General features: G+C 37.9%; 1 non-coding gene across 1 annotated transcript; it reads left to right on the top strand.

The window, feature by feature from the left end:
* Positions 1–18,345: 18,345 nt before the first annotated feature.
* Positions 18,346–18,452, top strand: LOC123858060 (U6 spliceosomal RNA). The gene has a single exon (XR_006794027.1). It is a non-coding gene; the product is annotated as a U6 spliceosomal RNA (small nuclear RNA).
* The last annotated feature ends 4,454 nt before the right edge of the window (positions 18,453–22,906 follow it).

Here is a 22,906-nt window from a genome sequence, read left to right as displayed (position 1 = left end):
CCGGAGGCCTAGGTTAATTTTTGCTAGGAGCAGAGGAAATTGAAGATACCATGGTATTAGCACAGTGGGGTTTGTGTTGGGTCTGGGATAGTAAAAGGACCCATGGTGAGAGGGGAGACATTGGTGTCAATCATGGGGTGGGACGCCACAATGGCCGGTAATTGGCGTGGGTCCACCTTCTACGTCTGTCCCGCTGAGCCTGCAGCCCCCGGCCCACTCTTGAGCCCCATCGCTAACAAGTAAACAATTTATCAGGGTTAGGTCTCCTGCGGGTTGCCCCATCACACGCTCCATTCAGCCCCGGTACTCCCCCCAACCCCCATGCCAGGCCCGCCACACACACAAAAATTTACGTACACCGTGCAATTTGGGGCAGACGCGCCATGTAACAACAAATTTACAACAGGCCCACCATGAAAATGGCTGTGTCAATATAGCTGCCAACTGGGGTAGCAGAGCAGCTTGAACCGGTGGCCCCCAGGGGATGTCCGAGGAAGAGGGTCACAGGCATCAGATCATATCAGAGCTAATGATGACCCCTGCATTTTTGACACAATAACTCACACAGATGTTCACTAGAATCAATCAATGTCTTCTAAAGAGCCGCACCGTTTTAATGTCATTCTCTGGGTTTGTTTATTCTGAGCTTCGTCTTTTTGAATGGGTTGGGGCTCTTCAGGAACCAGAGTGTGGGGCTTGGGGCCTGTGATGAGGGTGTTGATGGCATTGGCTCTCGTCTAGAGAATAGGGCACTAGACTGTTCGGAAACCCAGCCAAGTCTCCTTCACCAGGTGTGCGACCTTGTTCAGCTTACTAGTTCCTTGTCGATGGGCACGTTTTGCAGATTGAATGAGGTTTTTTGTTCTTTGTTTTTTTTTTTTTTTTTTTTGAGCTCTATGTCCAGTATAACACATAAATCTATATAAAAAGAGAAGTAGTCTTTATTGAGAATCTCCTATGTGCCACGCTTTGTGTCACTTAACCCCACAACTTCTGGGAAGGAAATGTTGTCATCTACCTTTTCCAGATCCGGTAAGCAAAGCTTCCAAATGGAAAGCGAATAGTAGGTACCAGAAGTACAATTTAGCACCAAGTCTGTCTGCCCAGAGTTTATTCTGTTTCCATGCTGTTTTGCTAGGACCCAGGTCCTCTTAGGGAATTTAAAATACACAGTCTCATATTCAGAATGATAAAACAAAATTCTGCCTCCTGGAAAATATTTCTTTGGTGGGTTGGGATGGGGAGGGAAATTCCTTTAAGATGGGCAGAGTTTGCCATTACCAGCTTTTTATCTTTATCAGTTTCAAATGTTTTGTCATGGACTTTCCCTGGGAGGTTTTTTGTTTTTATTTGTTTGTTTGTTTTTTCCCAATCCAAGACACACTCAATTGCTGTACACACCATTATTTTATATACCACCAAGAAAGGAAAATTCCTGCCATTTATAATTTCCAGGTGCCACTAGTTAGTTATAGGCCTTATCCCTATTTGAATGAAGTTAAAATGTAGAAAAATTGTGCATTTGGGAATCAAATATATGTACTTGGATCTCAGCATCATGGGGCTGGTGAAGTTTTCCAAGTTCTTCTTGGAAAAAGCCTTGGCTTGATTTGCTGTTTCCTGTCTCTTTCTCAGAGGTCTGGACAAATCAGTACTTAGTAAGTGTCAAGGGCACAGAAGTCGGTGCATAAACAGTGAAAGAATAAATGAGTAAATGAAGTATCTGATGTCTTGACCTTCAGCTCCTGAATGAGAGCAGAAACTGCACTTTGGGGAGGAGTATTTTCTGTCCTGCCCAGGTGTCCAGCTCCTGTTTCATACTTTGACCTAGAGATAAAGGAGGTCCAGGCCAGAGCACCCTCTTCTTGGTGTCCACAGTTGCAAGTCTGGCTGATCCTGGTTCCCTGCAGTCTTTGTGTAGCCTGGCCCGCTGCACTCAGGACAGAGGAAGGGAGAGGGACAATCTCACCAGCCAGGAGTCTCAGCGCCATTGTCCTTCCTAGCAGCTGAGACAAAGGAGCAATTTTATGCTAATCAGCATACATGAAATGAGCATTTTTTACAAATTTTACTTCTTTCACTTGGAAACCCGATAAAGGAGTGGAGCCTGTAGGGCTGCATTCTTCAGCGGAGGCACGCAGCTGGTGGGGCCTTGGTTCGGAATGCGTGCAGGCGGTGGAGGACTTGACAGAACCCGCCTGGCCTGGCCAACTCTTTAGTTGGTTCTTCAGCCTGGGGTTCTCTGCATTTGTGGGCAGGGCCTCAGCGGGCATGGGCTGTCTTTGTGGAAATGAAACTGATATACTCACCTTTTTGAGGAGAGAATGATCCGTATTGGGGGTAGAGGGGACTTGTCTCCCAAATCAGAGGCAAAGGAAAGTAGAAAAGAGCCCACATTAACCAGACCAACACAAGGCAACTCTACAGGGAAGACTTCCAGCATAAGGCAAGTCCTTTGAAAAAGCAAAACGCTTACACATACTCTGGTGGGCACTTTCTGTCCTTTACAGTGTGTCCCCAACCTCCTAGATCCCCTATAAGCCTTCCAAGCACTCATGCTCCTGCTGAGCAGGCTCTGAGCTTACCAGATCCCACCTTTGACCCTTGCCCATGCTGCTCCCCTACCATTGCGGTGGCCTTTGTCCATCAGCCTTATCTACATCATCTGTCACAATCTTATGCATTTGCTTCATGTTCTGAGTCAACTGTCACCTCCACCCCCCTGTTTTTCCTGATTTCCCCTCATCAGAAGGGATGTCGTCTTTCCTTCCTGTTTAAAGATAAACTGAGGCGTATTAAAAATTTTAAGAGTTTACCTGAGAAAGCAGGGATTCCAGTTGGCTACACCAAACCAGAGGTGGTTAGGAGTCCTCCACCAACAGGAGCTGGGTCAGGACCTTTAAAGAGGAGGTACAAGCAAAGCAAGGACATTGTTTGGTTGGCTCTTGCTCAAAGCCTCGTTGGCTCTTTCCGACTGGTTGTCCTTAGGTTTTGATGCTATAACGTTGAGGCATTTATAGACTTAGATTTTGGTTTGCTTATGTAGGCCTCCTGGTTTCATTTAACACTCCTTCAACCCCATGGCCACTACCTTAGAGTCTCATTGCATCTGTGTGATTGTCTTTTGTGTCATTTCAGGGATACAGCTCAGGACTGCCCGAACTTGCAGGCTGCCGTGGCCTGCAAAGGACTGTGTCTGGGAGACAGACCCTCTACCAGGCGAGGTAGGACACTAAGACACAGATACAGACACTACATGCACCGTTCACCAGGCTGAACACAGAGCAATTTTTACAACTTTCTTAAAATGAAAAAAGAGCATCTTTAATGTTGAAAAATACAGAAAACCAAAAAGTTTTCAACCATTGCTGATCAGACTCTCAAACGTCACTTGCCTTGACTTTCAAATGCATTCTTAAATTTTCTGCAGCTGTTTATTTATTTTTTTTAAATGGCATTATTTATTTATTTGTTTTTTAAAGATTTTATTTATTTATTTTGACAGAGAGAGACACAGCGAGAGAGGGAACACAAGCAGGGGGAGTGGGAGAGGGAGAAGCAGGCTTCCCGTGGAGCGGGGAGCCCGATGGGGGGCTCGATCCCAGGACCCTGGGATCATGACCTGAGCCGAAGGCAGACGCTTAACGACTGAGCCACCCAGGCGCAGCTCTGCAGCTGTTTAATTGGGCCAACTTGGAGAGTCTTCTACTGGTCAGAGCTGGCACGATTTGAGTATCAATGGGACTAATAATAGCAATGGGTTGAACACATTAAATAGATTTAAATTCATAATTCAAAGTGCTAATCAAAAGATTCCAAAACAGAACTTCATGTGCGATCTTTAGAAGATCCTACAGCACCAACTTATTATTCTAAATAAATAAAGGGAGAGAATAAAGCATTGATCCTGCCTTCCTTGTATGATTAGGTCAGCATAGTAATATCAGGGAAGACAGATCCCTGGTGACACATTGTAATGTATTCTTTCATTTCCTCATTCACTCCTTCAGCAAACACATATTGAACCCTCTCCCTGCCAAGCCCTGTGCTAAATGCTGGGAATATAATGAATCTGAAGATCAGAATTTATCATATTGACCGGGGCAATGTTATGGCCAAAGGTAGGCACTATGTGATCACAGTGGTGCATCAGGGAGGGTATGATGGACTGTGTACCTGTCTTCTACCCCTCCTCAAAGGCAAGCTTCTCAGGGTATTTGGATCTTTTCTCTTTTGCTCCTGTGATGGGGGCATCAGCAGTGCCCAATAATGGTTTGGTAAATCAGCCTGGGCTCTTAGCTGTAAGCCACAGAAAATATCTCTGGCAAACTTAATCCAAAGAGGAACATGCTTTAAAGAACAAGGTAGATCACCAAACTGATGGGCAAGTTGGGGGACCAGGCTCAGAAAGTGGGTTAAGCAGCAAGAAATAGTACTAAGATCGTGATGTGGCAATAGTCTCATGGGGATCTTAGATGTTGATGCTGCCGCAGGCGTGACTATTCCCTGGGTGTGTGAGCCCCACGGGAGCATTGATCATGTGAGGAGAGGGCATATCTGACTCATCCTTTTCTGCTGTGGGAAGTAGAGCTGGGGCTCATACTGAGGCCATGGAGGCACTTTCCCCAAAAAAACAGGAAGGTTGGTGCTTACTAACCAAAAACAATGACAAATGTCTGCTACAGTTGTTTGACATGACTTATCGATTAGAGATGCCTTTTTCCTATCAATAAATCTCTGCACCGTGGGAGAAACCCAGGGAGCCTAAATGGGTAATCTGCTTCCTTTTTGTTCACCTGCCTCACTTCGGGGGGGTACCTTTGCATTCTGAACTCCACCTCTACTTCCTTTCTCTCCTAAACCCTCCAGTTGAAAACAGAGGGACCAGGAGCACCACGGTCTGTAGGACTTTTAGCCGGAATGGCTGCTCAGCCAGCTGGCTGTGGGGAGGGGCATTATTCAACTCACAGAAAACTAAGGGTTGAGGCCTTCCAGTGGAGCCTAGCCTCTCATCTGGGCAGAATCTCTTCTTTCCTGGAGTGCTTCCCTCCGGGAGAAAGCATGTCTTGGATGAAGTGGAAGAATTGGGATCTTTGAAATTATAACAGTAATTATCAGTGGGTCACATGTAGCGAGCACTTACTATATGTTAATCACTGATGTAACTTTGCATGATCATCCCTTTTATTTATTTATTTTTCATAATCATCTCTTTTAATCTTCAGGATAATGCTATGAGGTAGAGACAATTATTACCTGCATTTCATAGGTGGGGAAACTAAAATGCAGAGTGAAGTAACTGTCTAGGTCATTAGCAGAAATCCTCACCCAGAGCTTATGTACTATCAAAGAAGCACAGAGCCTGAAGTATCACCAAGGAAACTACAGTTGTGGTTCAGTGACTGATTTGCAAAGCTGGACTTGAACCCGTGTCTGGCCCACACTAATGCCTATTGTTATGAACTGACCTAACCCAGTTCGATCCATGAATAACTCAGATTCATTTTGGTAGATAGTTGTAGTTAGTGGTGGGTAAGTTAGCTTCTCTCCCGAATCCTGTTACAAGATTGTAATGTAGGTAAGTCTTAGACTAAATTCTGTACACATACAGATATTTACTAACAGTTCTGGGTAGTTTCTATACTCTGTCCTGTGAGCTTGATTAGACGCCAGCTCTCTGTTCTGTCAGGTGTAACAACCATGATGCATATGAAAGATTCACCTGCAGCAGACACAGCAACATTTCTGGGCAATGTTCTCTGCCTTCTAGATGGCATCACACAATCAGAAACTCTGCTAAAGCAATGGCTGGATGCAGGACCAATTTAGAGGTCAAGCCATGAGTGCCATTCCTCAGGGGTTCAGAATATAGCCTCAGTAGATTCTTATACCTTTGTTCACGTAAGGATGGGGTGGAAACTTAACCCTAACCTATTTTAGCCCATTCCTGAAACTTGAATGCCTCTCACTTAACCAATGAGAGCGATTTCCTAACATTTGTAATACTACTTAACAGGATGTTTGTCCCACTGTTAATATCCCCCTGTTTGATTCCCCCATGCCAATTAGCAATGTGTGAATTATCGATCAAGAATGACTTGGCATTTTCTGGAGTATAGCATTAGCTGACCACTCATGGGTAGTTCTTTCTTGACAACCTGTGAGCTGATCACCCCTGAAGTTACAGTTGAAGCTACCTGGCCCTTCCATACTATCACACAGATTAGACGGAGGTATTTTAAGGTACGGCAGACATTAGAAACCCCATTCTGCTGACCACCAAACTGAGGTGTCGACAGAAAAAGTCCCATAATCTTTGAAGCAGAGAGGCAAGGGTCTTTCTTTAGTAGTTGTATAGGTCCTAGCCTCATTTTACCTGTGAACCTCAGTTTCTTCATCTAAAATAGGACTGACTATACCAGCCAAACCTAACACCATACAGGATTGTTGTTGAGTTCAAGCAAAATGTAAATTGTCATCCCATCCTCCCAGCATGTCTTTGTCTACTGACTTGTTTCAAGGTTCTTAGAATCACTTATTTAAGTTAATTAGAGACTGAGGCTCTACAAACCCTGAAAGGAAGAGAATGGGGTTTAATCTCCAATTTAGACTCTTTGTGATACCTAAATGTGGTGAAAAATGAAATTAAGCAGAATATCCATTTTATCAATACAGGACTTAATATTCATATATTTTGAAACATTGCAAAGTGTTCCTGACTTTTTTTCAGATTTCATCTGAATGCTGAAAAGGCCTGGTCTGAGCTTTGGTTTGGACATTAAGCCCTACTAATTAACATTTGCCTAATCCCCCCTGTGGTTCCAGGGTTGTGTTCTCAAAAAAAGTGAAAAAGAGCTAATTATTAGGGCTTTGATACGAGAGTCCAGACATCCAGAGTTTCCCCCTTATTTCAGTGTCTTTTGGTGGTGCAGAGACAAAGTACTTGGGAGATTAACTCAATGTTTCAATACCATGTTCCATTCTTTGTTGTGCAAAAGGGAAGATTTTAACTCTTTTTCCTAGAACGGAAACCCCTTTCCTCTATGCAGGAATACACACAACCAAGACTGTTTCTTGCATTAACTTGATCAATCTTCCTTTGGACAGTCTCCCTTTCACAATTAAAAAAAAAAATAGAACAAAGTCTTGTTGAAATTAATATTTCACTCTTATCTCATTTGCTCCCTGCTCTGTGGACCCGTTTCTTCATCTGGTAAAATAGACAAGATGATTCCCCACCTAACTGACCCATGGATATTGTGATAACAAATTAAGTACTTGAAGTGAGTCAGCTTTAGAAAAGAAAGTCTAAAGTAATTAAGCTATTATCTGTAGTGTATATGTGAAGTTTTCATTCATGCATTTGTAACTTTATGTATGTATGTAATTAATTCAGCAGACATGTATTGCATGCCTTCTCTCTGCCGGGTAGAGAAGTGAATAAAATATAGTCCAGTCTTTAGTGAGAGTCCAGTATGCTGGATACAGATGGTTCTGTTTCTTCTCCCTTTTTTTTAAGTGCTTTTTCCCCCCTCTCTGAATCTTCAGTGCCCTCTCAAAAGCAACACAAACCCACACTGTTTTGGCTGGACTCAGGGTTGAAGTAACAAAAGTTGGCTCAAGCTGGGGATATGATTACTTACTAGGGGAGAAAAAGCAGCAAGCAATTCCACATTCATTCCCCTAGGAGAAAAGTTCTTTCTTAGCAACCCAAAGATTAAAGCATTTAAATTCTTTCGATGGTTCCAGTTTTGATGAAACAAAAATGGTATAAATTCATACAAATATTTTTCAGTTTAACTCAACTCCTATTTATTGAGTGCCTACTAGCACTCAGGTGACTGCAATTGCATTGCTGTTGTTTTCTCTCACAAAGGCAGTGGATAGTAGGTGTTGGATAGGATGTATAATTCATGCCAAAACACGTCTAATCATGAGTGTCTTTGGAAGGTATCACTCGTATTTGACTTCATATTAGCAATATATCTGGATTATTCATTCATGTTTTCATTTTTTGGCCTGGGTAAGCAAAACAAAGCAAAACAATACAACACAACAACAACAAAAAAAAGAAGGAAAGGAAACTTTGTGATTCAAAAATTGCAAATGTGGCCCAGAAGCCATTCGCCTGAGAATGCTGCTGCAGATTTGACATTGATGATGCATTCATTGTTGCCTGGCTTTAAGTGTTGCTAATTTGCCTGCCTGTGTTCCCTACATCATTGATCTCTAAAATCTTTCTATTGTGGAAATTAGTTGTATTTCTGTTCAGTCATCAAATGCAAAGGAAGAACTACTCTATGGTGCAATTGGCATTTGTAAAGGAATTCTCTGAAGTAGCTGTTAATACTACACAGTCTGATGAGTAACTGGTTAGTTTCTTCTCTGGTGGCAATGGCTGTATGGGAGAGCATGAAGTTTGAAGTCAGTGTTTCCTTATCATCTGGTATCTGCAGGACCGAGGGAAATAATTTCTCTGCACGATCTCAGCCTCTTTATCTCAAAATGATAATAATGTATGCAACTTCCAGGGTCTTCATAAGGATAAGTGAGACGGCGTATGCTATTGTGATGTGTAAGGAGCGATACGAATATTAATTGCACTTGTCACCTTACTTCTAATTAATGAGCATTCATTAAGCTCTCGGTGCTAGTTACCACATTACATTGCCTCAGGTCCTCATGGCAAATTGATGTTATTATCCCAAAATTAAAGCTGTGTCCTGGCTTTTTTTTTTTTTTTCCTGCTACGTCTTACTGCCTTTCTGCAAATGCTTGGACCGCCTGGATTCCATAAGCTTGCTTGAAACTCTTTCCATGATTCGGAATTGTAGTCCCTCTTGCAATCTCATCCAAGGAACATCTGCTCCGAGAAGCCAGTCAATATTGTGGAGAAGTTCAAAGAATGCAGACCATTAGTAGTGTCAGCTTTACAACCAGGAGGTAATGGCATTAAAGGAATGGTCATAATACCCAACAATAGTGACCTCATTAACCAGTGATTTATCATGATGAAAAGACCTGTTTAACCTTTGGTCTCCACAAGCTTTCTCCTTTTAACAAAAAGGTCTATTATTTCAAGTTGTCAGGAGATAATTTGTGAGTTGTTAAAGGACAGATTCAATTACTCTTAAGACAATTATATGGAAACTGTCCTCACTGCAAGGTGCCTGCACAACAATTTTTGTTTTCCTCGGTCATTTTTCTGGGAACAAAAAACACGGGCGTGTGATGAGTTTTGCTACAAGAAACAACTGCCATTGTACCTTCTTAGGGCCCAGCTGTAGATACCTGATTACAAACTGGGCTTTCTTTGGAACTAGTGTAAGGGGGGTTTGAATGAGATGGCCTCACTGACATATAAGGAGACGTGTCAAGCTCCTCTGTCAATTTCATGTAACATTTATGGAGGGCCTATCAGCCAAGTTGGGCTTTGTGGTAGGGGATACAGCAATGGATAGGCTGGACTCTGCCTTCCAGGAGGTCGGAGACGTCTATGGGGATGTTCTCTCAACTTGCATTTTTTATCCCCCTTCTAATGGTTCCTGAGATGATTGTGTCCCTATAGGTCTCCTGCTGCTCAGATCTGGCGGTGGCGGGGGGGGGGGTGGGGGGTGGCTTCTCCACCCTAAGGAAACTGATCAGAACCCCAGGGAAAGAGGTAGAAAAGAGATTAGAAAAGGTGCCTGTTTGGGGTTGTGCAGATTGCTTGGAAGGATTAACTTTGATGGGTGAATTTCGTCCCTGTGTTCCTAACGGAGGAATGAGAAAAACTATAACATCTGTGCCATTCCAGATCTGGGCCTCTTTAGAGCAGAAACTGTCAGTTGTGACAAATTGAGCCCAATTGTACGGAGGCTTTTGTGAGGTAGACAAATGTCCATCAGGGTCTCAAACGACCACCAAACTCCGTTCACTTGTGCTTTCTCTCTAATTTACGCCCTGGGTCCCTGAGGTGAGAGACCCTGCTATTTGATCGCCTGACCACAGTAAATAACCCCAACTGGAGAACTTTTAAATGAAGATGTTTAGAAAAAGTCCAACTTTCAGAGTGTGATGGCAGGCATTTCAGTGACTTGCTCACATTGTTTCGTTACTGATGCAGGAGGTAGAAGAGATACTGGAACTAGGATTATCTTTGATGAAGCTTGTATTCCACGGTAAACCTGAAACCCAGAGCTTGGTTATAGGATAAAATTTTTGATGCTGTACTTAAGAAAACGTGTTTTGCTTATTATTCATGTTGTCCAGATTCCTTGTATATTATTTTGAATTTTTTTCTTAAAGACTAATTTCAAATTTTTACCCTAGGATTTTCTTGGGGAATAGAATCCCCATTACCTGGTTTTAGTTGCTTGTGAAGTTTTTTATTTTTGTTTTTAAAAAATTATCTTCTTTTTTCCAGAAACGTGGTAAGTCATCCTTGATTTCATTAGGAGGGAAATAATAAACAATATCCAATTTTAATGTAATAAATATTTGTACCTGATTATATAGCATTATATGGATTTCATTAAAAGAAATACATCTAGGCTCTTGAAAGACCTTGAGAGCTAAGTAATTAAACAGCATAGTAGTGAAAAGAGAGGAAGGACCTAATAGAACCCATTCTTATACTGCCATTATTAATTTAATCATTCCACTTTTGAGTGCTGTATACCTGCTAACTTGCACAGAAGTTCTGAGGTAGCTTAAATAAAGTTGCAAGACAGATTTAAAAAAAAATCATATAAAGGAAGGATTAAGTAATTTTAAATTGGAGATAAAACCTTTGGCTTAAACCAAAGGGAAATACGATAAGTTACATAAATCCTATTTTGTAATAAACAGAAATACATGGGCTTATCAGCGAAGTCAGACCTTTTTGTAAAAAAATTCCAGGAAGAAGGTTTTTTTTATTGATGGTTGGGTTTAAACAATTAGTTTCAAAATGAAAATCATTTAGATCATTATCTCTTAAGGTCCTGGCCTTCACATTTCAGCAGAGAAAAAGATTGGAAACTAGGATCTCTATATACACCTTATATTCCACCACTTGAACATATCAACAAACCAGAAGAAATTAATACTGTGTCTATTATCTCAACTGAAAAACCTAAAAGTATATAAGTAAATACAGAAAAATTTTAAACAAAAACCCAAGACAATACGAAAACAGAGGTTTATAAAAATCAAGCTAATTATCTAATTACCTAAGGAAGAAAACCCAACTGAATGTTTCTTGATAATTATTGACATTACTGGCTTTGAAATCACCATTTTGAAGAACAATTCTTAGCATAAGATAAGCTATACATTCTTGGAGGACACAGATTTTACTTTGTTCATCTTCCCTATTATAGACTTATTACATGAGCAGGGACACAAAAAAGAATAGGTATCTGTAACCTTTGGCTAGGTTGAAGGGAAGTGGCCAGGATTGGTGAAAAGGACTAGGGTAAGGAGATTTCTTTGTGCATTGACTCTGGCAAACACCCCGAGCTTTGTTTGTTTGTTTGTTTGTTTGTTTTAAATAAACCCTTGGTTGGGGCGCCTGGGTGGCTCAGTCGTTAGGCGGTCTGCCTTTGGCTCAGGTCATGATCCCAGGGTCCTGGGATCGAGCCCCGCATCGGGCTCCCTGCTCGGCGGGAAGCCTGCTTCTCCCTCTCCTACTTCCCCCTGCTTGTGTTCCCTCTCTCGCTGTGTCTCTCTCTGTCATATAAATAAATAAAATCTTTTAAATAAATAAATAAATACATAAATAAACAAACCAACCCTTGGTAGAATCTCAAGGTTTTAAAACTGGAAGATTCTTCATGTTAAAGTTTTGATTTGTCCAATCATGCCCTCCCTCCACAAAGCCAATTTCAGAAAGAGTTGAGAATTAGTCATAGCTTGCCAGCAGAGCCGCATTGGAAAATAATCTCGTATTTGAGACCCAGTGGAATTTCTAGAATTGTTACCTGCTTATGAAGAGGAGATTGGGTCTGCAGGATGGGGAGCGATCCAAACCAGTTACAAGGGAAACAACACGCGCAGGCACAGGTGGGGCTCTACACCTGCCTCTAGAATGGTGCTTCTAGAACTATCTGTGCTGAAGAACCAGTTTTTCTCTTTTTTATTCCGAATCTATAACAGACCTATAAACGTATCAAATGCAGTAGCAATGAAGTACTAGGCAAATGAAATGAAGAAAGCAAAGACATATAAAACACAAATTGAGGTGTTTATTAGGTACAAAATTATGTTTCCATTAATATAATTAAACAATATAGGTAAAAGAGAAGAATTACAAAACTGTATTATGTAGTTCACTGAAAGGGTGCCTATAGGCAATTAGTATATAGAATTACTATTACACTCATGACTTTTTGCCACTCCTAAATCATAACAAAACAAAAAATTGTGAGTAAAATAGCAATTCCCCACATTTAATGCCTATATGCACACTTCGAGTGCACATTGTGTATATCAATAGCTTTTATAAGTCAAGTTAGTGAAGTATAATTTACACACAGCAGAATTCACCCTTTTTTAGGTGCACAGTCTGGTAAGAATAAAGGTGTACAGTTATGTGACCAATCAAGATATAGAATATTTCATCATCCTAGGAAGTTCCCTTACAATTAAACCCTTCTCACTGCTTCCTCCTTGGCCACCACCAACGTGATTTCTGATACTATGATTTTTCCTTTTCCAAAATGACATATAAATAAAACCGTATATGATATAGCCACATATGTCTAGCTTCTTTCATTTAACATATTGCTTTTGAGATTCAGCCGTGTTGTTACTTGTATCCATTATTTATTCCTTTCCATTGCTGAGCTGTGTTCCATTCTATGGGACATAGTACAATTTATTTATCCATGCACAAGTGGATGGACCTCAGAGTTGTCTCTAGTTTTGGTCAATTATGGATAAAATTGCTGTAAACATTTGCACACAAGTCTTTGTGGAGACACATGTTTTCGTATCTCTTGAGTAAATATCTGGGGTTGCTGTGTCTTATGGGAATTGTGTATTTAGCCTTCTAAGAAACTGCCAAAGTTTTCCAAAGTAGTTTCCCATTTTGCATTCCTACCAGTGATATATGAGAGTTCATTGCTCACCAGAACTCTGTATTGTCATTTAAAAAAATCTTCAGTAATTCTAATAGGTATGGAATGGTATCTCATTGTGGTTTTAATTTGTATTTCTTTAAATAACTACTGAAAGTGAGCATCTTGATATGTGTTATTTTGTCACCCTGGTCTCTTATTTGGTGAAGCATCATTTTTTTCAAATTTAAATATTTATTCATCACGTATAAGGAATATTGTATTACATACTGAAGATGAATAAGTCTGAAGGACATCATGGTCTACTGGAGATAGGTATTTAGATAAATAATTGGAATATGATATGATAAAAATATGGCCCAAGCTTGACATACAGAATCACATATGCATGAAGATAAGTAGACTTACTCTGCAACATAAGAACAACATAAGCAAAATAAACAATGCAGTTGGATCATTTTTAAATGAAAATTTTCACTTTAGAGAATTTAGATAATATAAATACAAAAGAGAAAAGTCACTATTAACATTTTGACTTGTGTATTCCACTCTTTGTGAGTATTTTTTGTTAATTTACCAAATGGGATCATACTACATCTATTTTTCTCCTTAAGCAGCTTTCTATGGTATTAAATATTTTCCTACAATGTCATTTTGATAGTTGCAAAGGATGCAATCATGTGTACATTCAAACATTTTTAAAACCAATCTATTATATTTCAGCTGTTTCCAAGTTTTTATACTTATGAACGATGCTCTATTGAACATCCTTGCAGTTGCACTCTTGAACAAAGTTTTCTTTAAGATAATTTTTTTGCAGGGAAATTTCTGGGTCAAAAGATATAAGTATTTCTGAATTTTTAGTGGGTATTATCAGATTTTCCAGTAAAGTGGTATAAATTCATATCTACCATCAGCATAACAAAGATGAACACTGTGGGTAATGTTTTTAAAATTAAAACAAATTCCGATTTCCTTGTAAGATTTTTTTTAAAGATTTATTTATTTATTTTAAAGAGAGAGCATGAGTGGGAGGGGTAGAGATAGAAGGAGAGAAAATCTCAAGCAACTCCACGCTCACTGCGGAGCCCATCACGGGGCTCTATCTCTTGGTCCTGAGATCATGACTTGAGCCGAAACTATGAGTTGGACACTTAACCAACTAAGCCACCCAGGCATCCTCAAATTCTGATTTTAAGTTGCATTTATTTGATTACTAGGAAGTTGAATATCTTTTCTGATGTGCATTTCCTATTTCTATGAATTATATCATGAATTTCTCCTTATGTCCTTGGTCTATATCTCTAGCTAAATGTTCATCTCATTTATTTGTAAGAAGTTTTTTTTTTTTCTTTTAGTGATCTACCATAATGCAAATGTGTTTTCTCTTGTCGTTTGCTTCTTTTCATTTTGTTCCTAATATTTTCTTCATTAAAGTTTTAACTTTATATGTTTTAACTTATCAACATTTCCTTATAGATCTATATCAGAATTCAACCTTGTCAAGTCCTCTTTCACTCTATGATTAGTTGAATATTTATCTTTTACATTTAAATAAATGGAGCATTTGGAATTTATTTGGATATGTCACAAAGAATAAGGATTTAACTTTTTTCCCCAAATGATGAGCCACTTGTCCCAGCTCTACTTATTGATAATGGATCTTAGATCTTTTTCTCAGCATTTTGAATCATATATCAAGTTCATTATATGCTTAGGTATGTTTCTGAACTTATCATTGTGTACCAAAAAATTTCTTGTCTTTTCTGAAAATGAAAATGCACAGTGCCACACTATTTTAATTACTATAGTTTTATAATATGTTCTAATATCTAATATCTAGGACAACCACCTCTGTGTCCTTCACACTGTTTATAATACTTCCAAAAAATGTTCTGGACTATTCTCAGATCTTAATGTTCTGGGTGTACTTAAAATTATATTTGAGTTTTAAAATATCCAATTGGGACATTTATTGAAATTTCATTAAATTTATAGATTAATATGAGAAAAATTTGCATCTTTATAATAATCAGCCTTATCACTGAAGGACATGCCAGGTCTCACCATTTACTAAAATTTTCATTTATGTTCTTCAGTAAAGTTTTATAGTTATTTTATTTATTGTATTTTAATTCCAATATAGTTAACATACAGTGTAATATTAGTATCAGGTGTAGAATTTAGTGATTCATCACTTACGTCCAACACCCAGTGCTCATCACAAGGGCCCTCCTTAATACCCATCACCTATTTAACCCATCCCTGCACCCTCCTCCCCTCTGGTAACCATCAATTTGTTCTCTGTAGTTAAGAGTTTATTTCTTGGTTTGTTTCTTTTTGCTCATTTGTTGTTTCTTAACAAATTTTCTTAACAACAAATTTCCAAGGTATTATATCATTGTTCTTGTTATTACTACTGGCATCTATTTTTCCATTATTTGTGTAAATTTGTGGAAATTTTCCAAGATTTGTGTAAATCTTAAATTACACATATGAGTGAAAGCATATGGTAGTTGTCTTTCTCTGATTGACTTATTTCACTTATTGACTTATTGTACTTTCTAGCTCCATCCAGGTCATTGCAAATGGCGAGTTCATTCTTTTTTATGGCTGAGTAATATTCCTGTGTGTGTGTGTGTGTGTGTGTACCACATCTTCTTTATCCATTCATCTATTGATGGACACTTGGGCTGCTTCTGTAATTTGGCTATTGTAAATAATGCTGCTGTAAACATAGAGGTGCATATATGCCTTTGAATTAGTGTTTTTGTATTTGGGGGGTAAATACCCAGTAGCATGATTCCTGGATCATAGGATAGTTCTATTTTTAACTTTTTGAGGAACCTCCATACTGTTTTCCACAGTGGCTGCACCAGTTTGCATTCTCACCAACAGTGCAAGGGGTTCCTTTTTCTCCACATCCTCACCAACGACTTGTTTCTTGTGTTGTTGATTTTAGTCATTCTGACAGGTTTGAGGTGATATCTCATTGTAGTTTTGATTTGCATTTCCCTTATGATGAGTTATGTTGAGGCACTTTTCATGTGTTTGTTGGCCATCTGGATGTCTTTGGAGAAATGTCTATTCATTTCTTCTGCCCATTTTTTAATTGGATTCTTTGTTTTTGGGTGTTGATTTGTATAAATTCTTTATATATTTTGTAAATCCTTTATTGGATATGTCATTTGAGGATATCTTCTCCCATTCCATAGGTTGCCTTTTATTTATTTATTTATTTATTTATTTATTTATTTATTTATTTATTTAAATATTTTATTTATTTGACAGAGAGAGACACAGCGAGAGAGGGAACACAAGCAGGGGGAGTGGGAGAGGGAGAAGCAGGGTTCCTGCCGAGCAGGGAGCCCAATGTGGGGCTCGATCCCAGGACCCTGGGATCATGACCTGAGACGAAGGCAGACGCTTAATGACTGAGCCACCCAGGTGCCCCTAGGTTGCCTTTTAGTTTTGTTTGTTGTTTCCTTCTCTGTGCAGAAGCTTTTTATTTTGATGTAGTTCAAATAGTTTATTTTTGCTTTTATTTCTCTTGCCTAAGGAGACATATCTAGAAAAATTTTGCTAGACATATCTAGAAAATTATAGTTATTTTAAATAGGTTTGGGGCGCCTGGGTGGCTCATTTGGTTAAGCATCTGCCTTTGTCTCAGATCATGATCCCAGGGGCCTGGGATCAAGCCCTGCATGTTTCTCCCCTGCCCCTCACCCTGCTCATGCTTTTTCTCTTTCTATCTCTCAGATAGATAAATAAAATCTTACACACATACATACATACATACATACATACATACATACATACATAAATAATAAATAGGTTCTGCAAGTTTTGCTTCATCCAACGTATTATATCGTTGTTCTTGTTATTACTACTGGCATCTATTTTTCCATTATATTTTCCAACTGGTTGCTACTTTTCTATAGCATTCTGAATAGAATTATTATAATAATAAATTATTATTCAGTAATAGACAAAATTGTCTAATTAGTTCCAATAGTACTTTTTATTTTGGTTAAAAAACTCATAAGATAAAATTTACAATTTTAACTATTTTAAGTGTATAATACAGCAGTGTTAATTATATGCATATTGTTGTGCAACATCTATAGAACTCTCGCCTTGCAAAACTGAAACTCTATATCCATCGAATAACAACTCCCTTTTCCCCTCTCCCAGCCCCTGACTTGTAATTTCTCTTTCTATTGGTTTGACTACTTTAGATGCTTCGTGTAAGTGGGAGAGCACAGTTTTTATCTTTTCCTAACTGGCTTATTTCACTTAGCATAATGTTCTCAAGGTTCATCTATGCTGAAACATGTAACAGGATTTCCTTGTCTTTATTTTCTTGAGTTTTCCATATGGCCAGTTATATAATCTATAAATAATTACAACTTTCTCTACTTTTTCGATTTTTTATTTCATTTCTTCATCTGGTATTTTACTATTTAGAAGAATCTTGCTGAGAATTTCAGGTAATTCCTCATAATGTTATATGTTAGTAGCATAGTAAGTTACATTATTACTTTTTTGTTTATTGAGGTTTTTTAAAATCAGGAATGGATGTTAATAGGTTATTTTATGTTGAATCATTTTTGAAATTTTAAAATAAACCCTATTTGGGTATGTTACATCACTCTTTTAAAAATATGCTCAAGTAGGGGTGCCTGGGTGGCTCAGTCAATTAAACATCACACTTGATTTCAGCTCAGGTCATGATTTCAGGGTTGTGATATTGAGCCCCATGTCAGGCTCCATGCTGGGCATGGAAGCTGCTTAAGATTCTCTTTCTCCCTCTCCCTTTGTCCTCCCCCCATGTATATATTTCCTACAGTGTCATTTTAATAGTTGCAAAGGATGTAATCGTACAATTGTGTGTACATTCAAACATTTTTAAAATTCACCCTTTGTAGATGTATAGTTAAATGAGTTTTGTGATATGTAACGACCAACCACTCAAGATATAAAATAGTCTGATTAGGGCGCCTGGGTGGCTCAGTTGGTTAAGCGACTGCCTTCGGCTCAGGTCATGATCCCAGGGTCCCGGGATCGAGTCCCACATCGGGCTCCCTGCTCGGCGGGAGGCCTGCTTCTCCCTCTCCCACTCCCCCTGCTTGTGTTCCTGCTCTCGCTGTCTCTGTCTCTGTCAAATAAATAAATAAAATCTTAAAAAAAAAAAAAAAAAAAAAAAAAATAGTCTGATTATCCCCAAAATGTTACCTCATGCTAACCCCTGGCAATTCTGACCCTGTTGCTTATAGTTTTGTTTTTTAAAAAAATATATCATATAGTGCTTGTTTGGGCAGCACATATACCAAAATTGGAATGACACAGAAAAGATTAGCTTAGCCCCTGAGCAAGGATGACACACAAATTTGCAAAGAATTTCATATTGTTTTAAAAAGACTATAAATATTAAAGGGGACTCTTTGAGTGGAAAGACCAAAAGTGATAAAGACAAGAAAGAAACAGAAAATCTCCAGAAACAACAATGAAACAAGTAATAAAATATCATATACATGGAACCATACAGCATGTAGCCTTTGTGTGTGACTTCTTTGACTTGGCACAATGCTTTTGAGGTTCATCATGTTATTACATGTATCAGTAATTCATTCATTTTCATTTCTGAGTAGTATTTTTCATTGTTGAGTGGTTGGATTTAACAAACTTTGTTTATTCATATTCACCAGTTGATAAACATGAGTTATTTCTGATTTTTAGTGATTATGAATGAAGTTGCCAGCTGCAATCACCTATAGGTTTTATTTGTATGTATGTCTTCCTTGCTCTTGGGTAAATAGCTAGGAGTGGAATTGCTGGGTCATATGGTAGGCACAAATTTTACCTTTATATGAAGCTGTCAAATTGTTTTCCAAAGTGACTACACTGTTGTATATATTCACCAACAATGTATGGGAGTTCCATTTGCTCCACATCCTCACTTGCACTTCCTACTGTCAGCTTTGTTTTCTTTTTCCTTTTTTTTTTAAAGATTTTTTTTTTTTTTAATTTACTTGACAGAGAGCTAGAGCACAAATAGGCAGAGAGGCAGGTAGAGGGAGAGGGAGAAGCAGACTCCCCGCCGAGCAGGGAGCCCGATGCGGGACTCGATCCCGGGACTCCAGGATCATGACCTGAGCCGAAGGCAGACGCTTAAGCAACTGAGCCACCCAGGTGCCCCATGCTTTGTTTTCTCTTAGCCATTTTAACAAGTGGCATCTTATTGTGGTTTTAATTTGCATTTCTCTCATAATTAATGATGTTAGCATGTTTACATGTGCTTATTGGTCATTCAGATCTCTTCTTTGGTGATGTGTATGTTCAAATAGTTTGCTAATCAAAACTTTTTTCTTATTGAGTTATAAAGATTTCTTTAGACATTCTGAATATAAGTCCTTTATCAATTTTTTTGCAAATATTTTCTCTCTGTGGTTTGATTTTGTTTCTTAGAAATGTCTTAACAGAAATTTAAAATTTTTATTAAGCCCATTTAGTCAGTTTTTTCTACTATGATTCATAGTTTTTGTCTTAAATTTTAAAAATATTTGCTTAATATAAAACCATAAAGATATTTTCTCATGTTTTATTCTGGGAATGTTACAGTTTTAGGCTTTACATTTAGGTCTGTGACCATTTTGGGTTAACCTTTGTTTATGTGGTGAATAAAAATTGAGATTTTATTTAATTTTAATTTTTTTTGGCATATAAATGTTCCATTTTTCCAGCACCATTTACTGAAAAGACTACACTTCATCTACTCCATTAAATGGACAGCTTTGTCAAAAATCAGTTGATTATACCTGTGGCAAATTTGTAGACCCTCTATTCTGTTTTATTGATCTACATAACAATATTTACTTGACTATCTCACTGTCTTTATTAGTGTAGCATTATAGTAAGTCTTTTTTTTAAAGTATAATTGATACACAATGTTACATTAGTTTCAGGTGTACAACATAGTGATTTAACAAGTTTATACATTATGTTCACCTCAAGGGTTGTTACCATCTGTCCCATTGCATCCTTATTACAGTATCATTGACTGTGTTCCTTATACTGTGCCTTCTAGTCCTGTGACTTATTTATTCCATAACACGAAGGGTTGTATCTACCTCACCCTTCACCTATTTTGCCCACTCTCCCACGCCCCCTCTTCCCTCTGGTAGCCATCAGAATGTTCTCTGTATTTATAGGTCTGATTCTGCTTTTTGTTGTTGTTTATTCATTTGTTTACTTGTTTTTAGATCCCACTTATGAATGGAATCACATGGTATTTGTCTTTCTCAGTCTGATTAATTTCACTTAGCATAATACCCTTTAGGTCCATCCATGTTGTTTCCAAATGGCGCAATCTCATCCTTTTTATGGTTGCATAATATTCCATTGTTTATATATACCATCTTTTCCTTTTCCATTCGTCTATTGATGGACACTTAGGATGCTTCCATATCTTGGCTGTGTAAATAATGCTGCAATAAATATGGGTTTGCATTTATCTTTTCAAATTAGTGTTTTCATTTTCTTTGGGTAAATACCCAATAGTGGAATTATTGGATCATATGGTACTTCTATTTTTAATATTTTGAGGAACCGCCATACTCTTTTTTACAGTGGCTGTACCAATTTACATTCCTACCAACAGTGCATGAGGGTTCCTTGAAATTAGTTGATGTTCTGATTTTTCAAAGTTGTTTTGACTATTTTAGATACCAGATTTTCTTTTTTTTTTTTTTAAGATTTTATATATTTATTTGCTAGAGAGAGAGAGAGAGTGAGAGTACAAGCAGGGGGAGCGGCAGGCAGAGGTAGAAGCAGGCTCCCCATCGAGTAAGGAGCCCGATGTGGGACTCGATCCCAAGATTCTGGGATCAGGTTAGGTACCAGATTTTCTATGTTAATTTTGTAATAAGCTTTTGATTTGTAATTTGTGTAAAATATCCTACTGGGATTTTGATTGAGATTGATTTAAATACAAAGATCACTTTGAGCAGAGTTGACATCTTCCCAGTATTGAGTCTTACAATCCATAAATATGGTATATCTATTTATGTAGGTATTTAATTTCTCTCATCAGTGTTTTATAGTTTTCAGCTCATAAGTCTTGCACATATTTGGTTAGGTTTATTTCATGGTTTTTTTCATGTTTTTTGGTGCTATTGCAAATGGCATTTAAAAATTTAATTTCTGATTGTTCATTGCTAGTAGATAGATGTAATTGATTTTTTATATTGACTTGCATATTGCAACCTTGCTAAACTCACTTATTACTTCTAGGACCATTAAAAATAGATTATGTGGATTTTCTACTTAGATGATCATATTGTCTGCAAATAAAGAGATTTCTTTCTTTCTTTCCAATTGTTTTATTTCTTTTCCTTGCATCTTTGCACTGGTTACAATCGCCAGTGTAATGTCGAGTAAGAGTAGTAAGAGCAAACCTCCTTGCCTCCTTGATTTTAGTGAGAAGAGCACTCCATTTCTTTCCACTAAGTATAATGTTAGTTATAGGTTTTCTAAGATAGCCTTTATAAGCTTGAGGAAGTACCTTTCCATTCCTAGCTTGCTGAAAATGTTATCATATCATGAATGGATGTTGGGTTTTGTCAGATACTTTTTTTTTTGCATCTGTTGATATGAGCACAGAGCGTTTTGTTTTTAGTTCACTGACATGACTGGTTAACTTTCAAATATTGAATTAACCTTGCATTTTGGGGATAAACTCTATTTGATCATGATGTATAATCTTTTATATTTAGGGATTCAATTTGACAGAATTTTATTAAGGATTTTTGTTTAGCATTCATGAGATTCTTTTCCTATAATGTCTTTCTCTGGGTTTGCTCTCAGGATAATGCTGGCCTCATAAAATGACTCAGGAAATGTTTTCTTCTCTTCTATTTTATGTAAGTGTATGAAATCAGCATATTTCTTCCTTAAATGTTTGATAGAATTCACCAGCGAACCCATCTAGGCCTGAAGTATTGTTTATGGCAAAGTTTGGATAACAGATTCATTTGCTTTAATAAATAAAGGGCAGGGGTTCCTGGCTGGCTCAGGCGGTAGAGCATATGACTCTTGGTCTTGGGGTTGTGAGTTTAAGCCCCATGTTGGGCATGGAGCCAACTTAAGAAAGAAATTAACAAATAAAAAATTAAAAAAATTTAAAATGACACTTTTAAAACATAGTTATGTGCCTTCTATGAGCAAGACACTGTAGAGCTGTGGGGGGCACCAAAAGAATATAATCTAGGATCTCCTATAAGCTGGAGAATATCGTGCCTGAATGTTCAGAAAATAATAAAGGACAATTAAAATTATCTATTTCTTCTTGAATAGTTCTTATCTTTCAAGGAATTTGTCTATTTCTCCTAAGTTATCAATTCACTGGCATAAAGATGTTTATAATATTATCTTTTAGTCTCTGTAGGGTCTATATTGATGTCGTCTCTTTCATTGCTAATATTGGTAATTCGTGTATTCCCTCTTTTTTGTTTCTTGATCAACATGGCTAGAAGTTTATCCATTTTATTGATCTTTTCAAAGGATAACTTTTAACTTTATAGATTTGTCTCTGTTTTTTTTTTAATTTTATTGATTTCTGCCCTTATTTTTATTATGTCCTTCCCTTTGCTTGCTTTGGTTTTAATTTGATTTCTTCTTTCAAATTTCATAAATGGAAACTTAGATTATTGATTAAAGAGCTTACTTGGTTTCCAATATAAACATTTAATGCTATGTATTTTCCTCTTGGCTACATCAATATTTCGTTTCTAATGTGAAAAATGAACTTGCTTCATGCTTAGGTTGAATTGACAGCTTTCTAAATGTTTAATGACAGTGTCTGCATT

This window comes from Mirounga angustirostris, unplaced genomic scaffold (assembly GCF_029215605.1).
Source record: "Mirounga angustirostris isolate CCGP_5_RB_7025 unplaced genomic scaffold, mMirAng1.0.hap1 SCAF_13, whole genome shotgun sequence".
NCBI lineage: Eukaryota > Metazoa > Chordata > Mammalia > Carnivora > Phocidae > Mirounga > Mirounga angustirostris.
The sequence above is the reverse complement of the archived record's forward strand: the minus strand, read 5'-3'. Positions and strand labels throughout refer to the sequence as shown.